Source organism: Anopheles ziemanni, unplaced genomic scaffold, assembly GCF_943734765.1.
Source record: "Anopheles ziemanni unplaced genomic scaffold, idAnoZiCoDA_A2_x.2 scaffold_13_ctg1, whole genome shotgun sequence".
In the NCBI taxonomy this organism is placed as follows: Eukaryota; Metazoa; Arthropoda; class Insecta; order Diptera; family Culicidae; genus Anopheles; species Anopheles ziemanni.
This window is the reverse complement of record NW_026690047.1, coordinates 678,406-688,525: the sequence shown is the minus strand read 5'-3', so window position 1 is coordinate 688,525 and position 10,120 is coordinate 678,406.

Genomic DNA, 10,120 nt, shown 5'->3' with positions numbered 1-10,120 from the left:
GTTTCGGGATACTTGGAATCACAAACCAAGATGCTAGAAACGACTTTTAACGTGTTTCGGGATACTTGGAATCACAAACCAAGATGCTAGAAACGACTTCTCAAGTGTTTTGGGATACTTGGAATTACAAACCAAGATGCTAGAAAAGACTTTTAACGTGTTTCGGGATACTTGGAATTACAAACCAAGATGCTAGAAACGACTTTTAACGTGTTTCGGGATACTTAGATTTACAAACCAAGATGCTAGAAACGACTTTCAACGTGTTTCGGGATACTTGGAATCACAAACTAAGATGCTAGAAACGACTTTTAACGTGTTTCGGGATACTTGGAATTACAAACCAAGATGCTAGAAACGACTTTCAACGTGTTTCGGGATACTTGGAATCACAAACCAAGATGCTAGAAACGACTTTTAACGTGTTTCGGGATACTTGGAATCACAAACCAAGATGCTAGAAACGACTTCTCAAGTGTTTTGGGATACTTGGAATTACAAACCAAGATGCTAGAAACGACTTTTAACGTATTTCGGGATACTTGGAATTACAAATCAAGATGCTAGAAACGACTTTTAACGTGTTTCGGGATACTTGGAATCACAAACCAAGATGCTAGAAACGACTTTCAACGTGTTTCGGGATACTTGGAATCACAAACCTAGATGCTAGAAACGACTTTTAACGTGTTTCGGGATACTTGGAATCACAAACCAAGATGCTAGAAACGACTTCTCAAGTGTTTTGGGATACTTGGAATTACAAACCTAGATGCTAGAAACGACTTTTAACGTGTTTCGGGATACTTGGAATCACAAACCAATATGCTAGAAACGACTTTCAACGTGTTTCGGGATACTTGGAATCACAAACCAAGATGCTAGAAACGACTTTTAACGTGTTTCGGGATACTTGGAATCACAAACCAAGATGCTAGAAACGACTTTCAACGTGTTTCGGGATACTTGGAATCACAAACCAAGATGCTAGAAACGACTTTTAACGTGTTTCGGGATACTTGGAATCACAAACCAAGATGCTAGAAACGACTTCTCAAGTGTTTTGGGATACTTGGAATTACAAACCAAGATGCTAGAAACGACTTTCAACGTGTTTCGGGATACTTGGAATCACAAACCAAGATGCTAGAAAAGACTTTTAACGTGTTTCGGGATACTTGGAATCACAAACCAAGATGCTAGAAACGACTTTCAACGTGTTTCGGGATACTTGGAATCACAAACCTAGCTGCTATAAACGACTTTTGACGTGTTTCGGGATACTTGGAAACACAAACCAAGATGCTAGAAACGACTTCTCAAGTGTTTTGGGATACTTGGAATCACAAACCAAGATGCTAGAAACGACTTTCAACGTGTTTCGGGATACTTGGAATCACAAACCTAGATGCTAGAAACGACTTTTAACGTGTTTCGGGATACTTGGAATCACAAACCAAGATGCTAGAAACGACTTCTCAAGTGTTTTGGGATACTTGGAATTACAAACCAAGATGCTAGAAAAGACTTTTAACGTGTTTCGGGATACTTGGAATTACAAACCAAGATGCTAGAAACGACTTTTAACGTGTTTCGGGATACTTAGATTTACAAACCAAGATGCTAGAAACGACTTTCAACGTGTTTCGGGATACTTGGAATCACAAACTAAGATGCTAGAAACGACTTTTAACGTGTTTCGGGATACTTGGAATTACAAACCAAGATGCTAGAAACGACTTTCAACGTGTTTCGGGATACTTGGAATCACAAACCAAGATGCTAGAAACGACTTTTAACGTGTTTCGGGATACTTGGAATCACAAACCAAGATGCTAGAAACGACTTTTAATGTGTTTCGGGATACTTGGAATAACAAACCAAGATTCTAGAAACGACTTTAAGCGTGTTTCGGGATACTTGGAATTACAAACCAAGATGCAAGAAACGACTTTTAACGTATTTCGGGATACTTGGAATTACAAACCAAGATGCTAGAAACGACTTTCAACGTGTTTCGGGATACTTGGAATTACAAACCAACATGCTAGAAACGACTTTTAACGTGTTTCGGGATACTTGGAATTACAAACCAAGATGCTAGAAATGACTTTTAAAGTGTTTCGGGACACTTGGAATTACAAACCAAGATGCTAGAAACGACTTCTCAAGTGTTTTGGGATACTTGGAATTACAAACCAAGATGCTAGAAACGACTTTCAACGTGTTTCGGGATACTTGGAATCACAAACCAAGATGCTAGAAAAGACTTTTAACGTGTTTCGGGATACTTGGAATCACAAACCAAGATGCTAGAAACGACTTTCAACGTGTTTCGGGATACTTGGAATCACAAACCTAGCTGCTATAAACGACTTTTGACGTGTTTCGGGATACTTGGAAACACAAACCAAGATGCTAGAAACGACTTCTCAAGTGTTTTGGGATACTTGGAATCACAAACCAAGATGCTAGAAACGACTTTCAACGTGTTTCGGGATACTTGGAATCACAAACCAAGATGCTAGAAACGACTTTTAACGTGTTTCGGGATACTTGGAATCACAAACCAAGATGCTAGAAACGACTTCTCAAGTGTTTTGGGATACTTGGAATTACAAACCAAGATGCTAGAAAAGACTTTTAACGTGTTTCGGGATACTTGGAATTACAAACCAAGATGCTAGAAACGACTTTCAACGTGTTTCGGGATACTTAGATTTACAAACCAAGATGCTAGAAACGACTTTCAACGTGTTTCGGGATACTTGGAATCACAAACTAAGATGCTAGAAACGACTTTCAACGTGTTTCGGGATACTTGGAATTACAAACCAAGATGCTAGAAACGACTTTCAACGTGTTTCGGGATACTTGGAATCACAAACCAAGATGCTAGAAACGACTTTTAACGTGTTTCGGGATGCTTGGAATCACAAACCAAGATGCTAGAAACGACTTTTAATGTGTTTCGGGATACTTGGAATAACAAACCAAGATTCTAGAAACGACTTTAAGCGTGTTTCGGGATACTTGGAATTACAAACCAAGATGCAAGAAACGACTTTTAACGTATTTCGGGATACTTGGAATTACAAACCAAGATGCTAGAAACGACTTTCAACGTGTTTCGGGATACTTGGAATCACAAACCAAGATGCTAGAAAAGACTTTTAACGTGTTTCGGGATACTTGGAATCACAAACCAAGATGCTAGAAACGACTTTCAACGTGTTTCGGGATACTTGGAATCACAAACCTAGCTGCTATAAACGACTTTTGACGTGTTTCGGGATACTTGGAAACACAAACCAAGATGCTAGAAACGACTTCTCAAGTGTTTTGGGATACTTGGAATCACAAACCAAGATGCTAGAAACGACTTTCAACGTGTTTCGGGATACTTGGAATCACAAACCAAGATGCTAGAAACGACTTTTAACGTGTTTCGGGATACTTGGAATCACAAACCAAGATGCTAGAAACGACTTCTCAAGTGTTTTGGGATACTTGGAATTACAAACCAAGATGCTAGAAAAGACTTTTAACGTGTTTCGGGATACTTGGAATTACAAACCAAGATGCTAGAAACGACTTTTAACGTGTTTCGGGATACTTAGATTTACAAACCAAGATGCTAGAAACGACTTTCAACGTGTTTCGGGATACTTGGAATCACAAACTAAGATGCTAGAAACGACTTTTAACGTGTTTCGGGATACTTGGAATCACAAACCAAGATGCTAGAAACGACTTTTAATGTGTTTCGGGATACTTGGAATCACAAACCAAGATGCTAGAAACGACTTTTAACGTGTTTCGGGATACTTGGAATCACAAACCAAGATGCTAGAAACGACTTCTCAAGTGTTTTGGGATACTTGGAATTACAAACCAAGATGCTAGAAAAGACTTTTAACGTGTTTCGGGATACTTGGAATTACAAACCAAGATGCTAGAAACGACTTTCAACGTGTTTCGGGATACTTAGATTTACAAACCAAGATGCTAGAAACGACTTTCAACGTGTTTCGGGATACTTGGAATCACAAACTAAGATGCTAGAAACGACTTTTAACGTGTTTCGGGATACTTGGAATCACAAACCAAGATGCTAGAAACGACTTTTAATGTGTTTCGGGATACTTGGAATCACAAACCAAGATGCTAGAAAAGACTTTTAACGTGTTTCGGGATACTTGGAATCACAAACCAAGATGCTAGAAACGACTTTCAACGTGTTTCGGGATACTTGGAATCACAAACCTAGCTGCTATAAACGACTTTTGACGTGTTTCGGGATACTTGGAAACACAAACCAAGATGCTAGAAACGACTTCTCAAGTGTTTTGGGATACTTGGAATTACAAACCAAGATGCTAGAAACGACTTTCAACGTGTTTCGGGATACTTGGAATCACAAACCAAGATGCTAGAAACGACTTTTAACGTGTTTCGGGATACTTGGAATCACAAACCAAGATGCTAGAAACGACTTTTAATGTGTTTCGGGATACTTGGAATAACAAACCAAGATTCTAGAAACGACTTTAAGCGTGTTTCGGGATACTTGGAATTACAAACCAAGATGCAAGAAACGACTTTTAACGTATTTCGGGATACTTGGAATTACAAACCAATATGCTAGAAACGACTTTCAACGTGTTTCGGGATACTTGGAATCACAAACCAAGATGCTAGAAACGACTTTTAACGTGTTTCGGGATACTTGGAATCACAAACCAAGATGCTAGAAACGACTTTCAACGTGTTTCGGGATACTTGGAATCACAAACCAAGATGCTAGAAACGACTTTTAACGTGTTTCGGGATACTTGGAATCACAAACCAAGATGCTAGAAACGACTTCTCAAGTGTTTTGGGATACTTGGAATTACAAACCAAGATGCTAGAAACGACTTTTAACGTATTTCGGGATACTTGGAATTACAAACCAAGATGCTAGAAACGACTTTCAACGTGTTTCGGGATACTTGGAATCACAAACTAAGATGCTAGAAACGACTTTTAACGTGTTTCGGGATACTTGGAATCACAAACCAAGATGCTAGAAACGACTTTCAACGTGTTTCGGGATACTTGGAATCACAAACTAAGATGCTAGAAACGACTTTTAACGTGTTTCGGGATACTTGGAATCACAAACCTAGATGCTAGAAACGACCTTTAACGTGTTTCGGGATACTTGGAATCACAAACCAAGATGCTAGAAACGACTTCTCAAGTGTTTTGGGATACTTGGAATTACAAACCAAGATGCTAGAAACGACTTTCAACGTGTTTCGGGATACTTGGAATCACAAACCAAGATGCTAGAAACGACTTTTAACGTGTTTCGGGATACTTGGAATCACAAACCAAGATGCTAGAAACGACTTTCAACGTGTTTCGGGATACTTGGAATCACAAACCTAGATGCTAGAAACGACTTTTAACGTGTTTCGGGATACTTGGAATCACAAACCAATATGCTAGAAACGACTTCTCAAGTGTTTTGGGATACTTGGAATTACAAACCAAGATGCTAGAAACGACTTTAAACGTGTTTCGGGATACTTTGAATCACAAACCAAGATGCTAGAAACGACTTTTAACGTGTTTCGGGATACTTGGATTTACAAACAAAGATGCTAGACACGACTTTCAACGTGTTTCGGGATACTTGGAATCACAAACCTAGATGCTAGAAACGACTTTTAACGTGTTTCGGGATACTTGGAATCACAAACCAAGATGCTAGAAACGACTTCTCAAGTGTTTTGGGATACTTGGAATTACAAACCAAGATGCTAGAAACGACTTTTAACGTGTTTCGGGATACTTTGAATCACAAACCTAGATGCTAGAAACGACTTTTAACGTGTTTCGAGATACTTGCAATCACAAACCAAGATGCTAGAAACGACTTTCAACGTGTTTCGGGATACTTGGAATCACAAAATAAGATGCTAGAAACGACTTTTAACGTGTTTCGGGATACTTGGAATCACAAACTAAGATGCTAGAACCGGCTTTTAACGTGTTTCGGGATACTTGGAATCAGAAACCAAGATGCTAGGAACGACTTTTAACGTGTTTCGGGGTACTTGGAATCACAAACCAAGATGCTAGAAACGACTTTTAACGTGTTTCGGGATACTTGGAATCACAAACCAAGATGCTAGAAACGACTTTTAACGTGTTTCGGGATACTTGGAATCACAAACCAAGATGCTAGAAACGACTTTTAACGTGTTTCGGGGTACTTGGAATCACAAATCAAGATGCTAGAAACGACTTTTAACGTGTTTCGGGGTACTTGGAATCACAAACCAAGATGCTAGAAACGACTTTCAACGTGTTTCGGGATACTTGGAATCACAAACCAAGATGCTAGAAACGACTTTTAACGTGTTTCGGGATACTTGGAATCACAAACCAAGATGCTAGAAACGACTTTTAACGTGTTTCGGGATACTTGGAATCACAAACCAAGATGCTAGAAACGACTTTTAACGTGTTTCGGGGTACTTGGAATCACAAACCAAGATGCTAGAAACGACTTTCAACGTGTTTCGGGATACTTGGAATCACAAACCAAGATGCTAGAAACGACTTTAAACGTGTTTCGGGATACTTGGAATTACAAACCAAGATGCTAGAAACGACTTTTAACGTGTTTCGGGATACTTGGAATCACAAACCAAGATGCTAGAAACGACTTTTAACGTGTTTCGGGATACTTGGAATCACAAACCAAGATGCTAGAAACGACTTTCAACGTGTTTCGGGATACTTGGAATCACAAACCAAGATGCTAGAAACGACTTTTAACGTGTTTCGGGATACTTGGAATCACAAACCAAGATGCTAGAAACGACTTTTAACGTGTTTCGGGATACTTGGAATCACAAACCAAGATGCTAGAAACGACTTTCAACGTGTTTCGGGATACTTGGAATCACAAACTTCGATGCTAGAAACGACTATTAACGTGTTTCGGGATACTTGGAATCACAAACTAAGATGCTATAAACGACTTTTAACGTGTTTCGGGGTCCTTGGAATCACAAACCAAGATGCTAGAAACGACTTTTAACGTGTTTCGGGATACTTGCAATCACAAACCAAGATGCTAGAAACGACTTTTAACGTGTTTCGGGGTACTTGGAATCACAAACCAAGATGCTAGAAACGACTTTCAACGTGTTTCGGGATACTTGGAATCACAAACCAAGATGCTAGAAACGACTTTTAACGTGTTTCGGGATACTTGGTATCACAAACCAAGATGCTAGAAACGACTTTTAACGTGTTTCGGGATACTTGGAATCACAAACCAAGATGCTAGAAACGACTTTTAACGTGTTTCGGGATACTTGGAATTACAAACCAAGATGCTAGAAACGACTTTTAACGTGTTTCGGGATACTTGGATTTACAAACCAAGATGCTAGAAACGACTTTCAACGTGTTTCGGGATACTTGGAATCACAAACCAAGATGCTAGAAACGACTTTTAACGTGTTTCGGGATACTTGGAATCACAAACCAAGATGCTAGAAACGACTTTTAACGTGTTTCGGGATACTTGGAATCACAAACCAAGATGCTAGAAACGACTTTCAACGTGTTTCGGGATACTTGGAATCACAAACTTCGATGCTAGAAACGACTATTAACGTGTTTCGGGATACTTGGAATCACAAAATAAGATGCTAGAAACGACTTTTAACGTGTTTCGGGATACTTGGAATCACAAACTAAGATGCTAGAACCGGCTTTTAACGTGTTTCGGGATACTTGGAATCAGAAACCAAGATGCTAGGAACGACTTTTAACGTGTTTCGGGGTACTTGGAATCACAAACCAAGATGCTAGAAACGACTTTCAACGTGTTTCGGGATACTTGGAATCACAAACCAAGATGCTAGAAACGACTTTTAACGTGTTTCGGGATACTTGGTATCACAAACCAAGATGCTAGAAACGACTTTTAACGTGTTTCGGGATACTTGGAATCACAAACCAAGATGCTAGAAACGACTTTTAACGTGTTTCGGGATACTTGGAATTACAAACCAAGATGCTAGAAACGACTTTTAACGTGTTTCGGGATACTTGGATTTACAAACCAAGATGCTAGAAACGACTTTCAACGTGTTTCGGGATACTTGGAATCACAAACCAAGATGCTAGAAACGACTTTTAACGTGTTTCGGGATACTTGGAATCACAAACCAAGATGCTAGAAACGACTTTTAACGTGTTTCGGGATACTTGGAATCACAAACCAAGATGCTAGAAACGACTTTCAACGTGTTTCGGGATACTTGGAATCACAAACCAAGATGCTAGAAACGACTTTTAACGTGTTTCGGGATACTTGGAATCACAAACCAAGATGCTAGAAACGACTTTTAACGTGTTTCGGGATACTTGGAATCACAAACCAAGATGCTAGAAACGACTTTTAACGTGTTTCGGGATACTTGGAATCACAAACCAAGATGCTAGAAACGACTTTCAACGTGTTTCGGGATACTTGGAATCACAAACTAAGATGCTAGAAACGACTTTTAACGTGTTTCGGGATACTTTGAATCACAAACCAAGATGCTAGAAACGACTTTTAACGTGTTTCGGGATACTTGGAATCACAAACCAAGATGCTAGAAACGACTTTTAACGTGTTTCGGGATACTTGGAATCACAAACCAAGATGCTAGAAACGACTTTTAACGTGTTTCGGGATACTTGGAATTACAAACCAAGATGCTAGAAACGACTTTTAACGTGTTTCGGGGTACTTGGAATCACAAATCAAGATGCTAGAAACGACTTTTAACGTGTTTCGGGGTACTTGGAATCACAAACCAAGATGCTAGAAACGACTTTTAACGTGTTTCGGGGTACTTGGAATCACAAACCAAGATGCTAGAAACGACTTTCAACGTGTTTCGGGATACTTGGAATCACAAACCAAGATGCTAGAAACGACTTTTAACGTGTTTCGGGATACTTGGAATCACAAACCAAGATGCTAGAAACGACTTTTAACGTGTTTCGGGATACTTGGAATCACAAACCAAGATGCTAGAAACGACTTTTAACGTGTTTCGGGATACTTGGAATCACAAACCAAGATGCTAGAAACGACTTTTAACGTGTTTCGGGATACTTGGAATCACAAACCAAGATGCTAGAAACGACTTTTAACGTGTTTCGGGATACTTGGAATCACAAACCAAGATGCTAGAAACGACTTTCAACGTTTTTCGGGATACTTGGAATCACAAACTTCGATGCTAGAAACGACTATTAACGTGTTTCGGGATACTTGGATTTACAAACCAAGATGCTAGAAACGACTTTCAACGTGTTTCGGGATACTTGGAATTACAAACCAAGATGCTAGAAACGACTTTTAACGTGTTTCGGGATACTTGGAATCACAAACCAAGATGCTAGAAACGACTTTTAACGTGTTTCGGGATACTTGGAATTTCAAACCAAGATGCTAGAAACGACTTTTAACGTGTTTCGGGATACTTGGAATCACAAACCAAGATGCTAGAAACGACTTTTAACGTGTTTCGGGATACTTGGAATTACAAACCAAGATGCTAGAAACGACTTTTAACGTGTTTCGGGGTACTTGGAATCACAAATCAAGATGCTAGAAACGACTTTTAACGTGTTTCGGGGTACTTGGAATCACAAACCAAGATGCTAGAAACGACTTTCAACGTGTTTCGGGATACTTGGAATCACAAACCAAGATGCTAGAAACGACTTTTAACGTGTTTCGGGATACTTGGAATCACAAACCAAGATGCTAGAAACGACTTTTAACGTGTTTCGGGATACTTGGAATCACAAACCAAGATGCTAGAAACGACTTTTAACGTGTTTCGGGGTACTTGGAATCACAAACCAAGATGCTAGAAACGACTTTCAACGTGTTTCGGGATACTTGGAATCACAAACCAAGATGCTAGAAACGACTTTTAACGTGTTTCGGGATACTTGGAATCACAAACCAAGATGCTAGAAACGACTTTTAACGTGTTTCGGGATACTTGGAATCACAAACCAAGATGCTAGAAACGACTTTTAA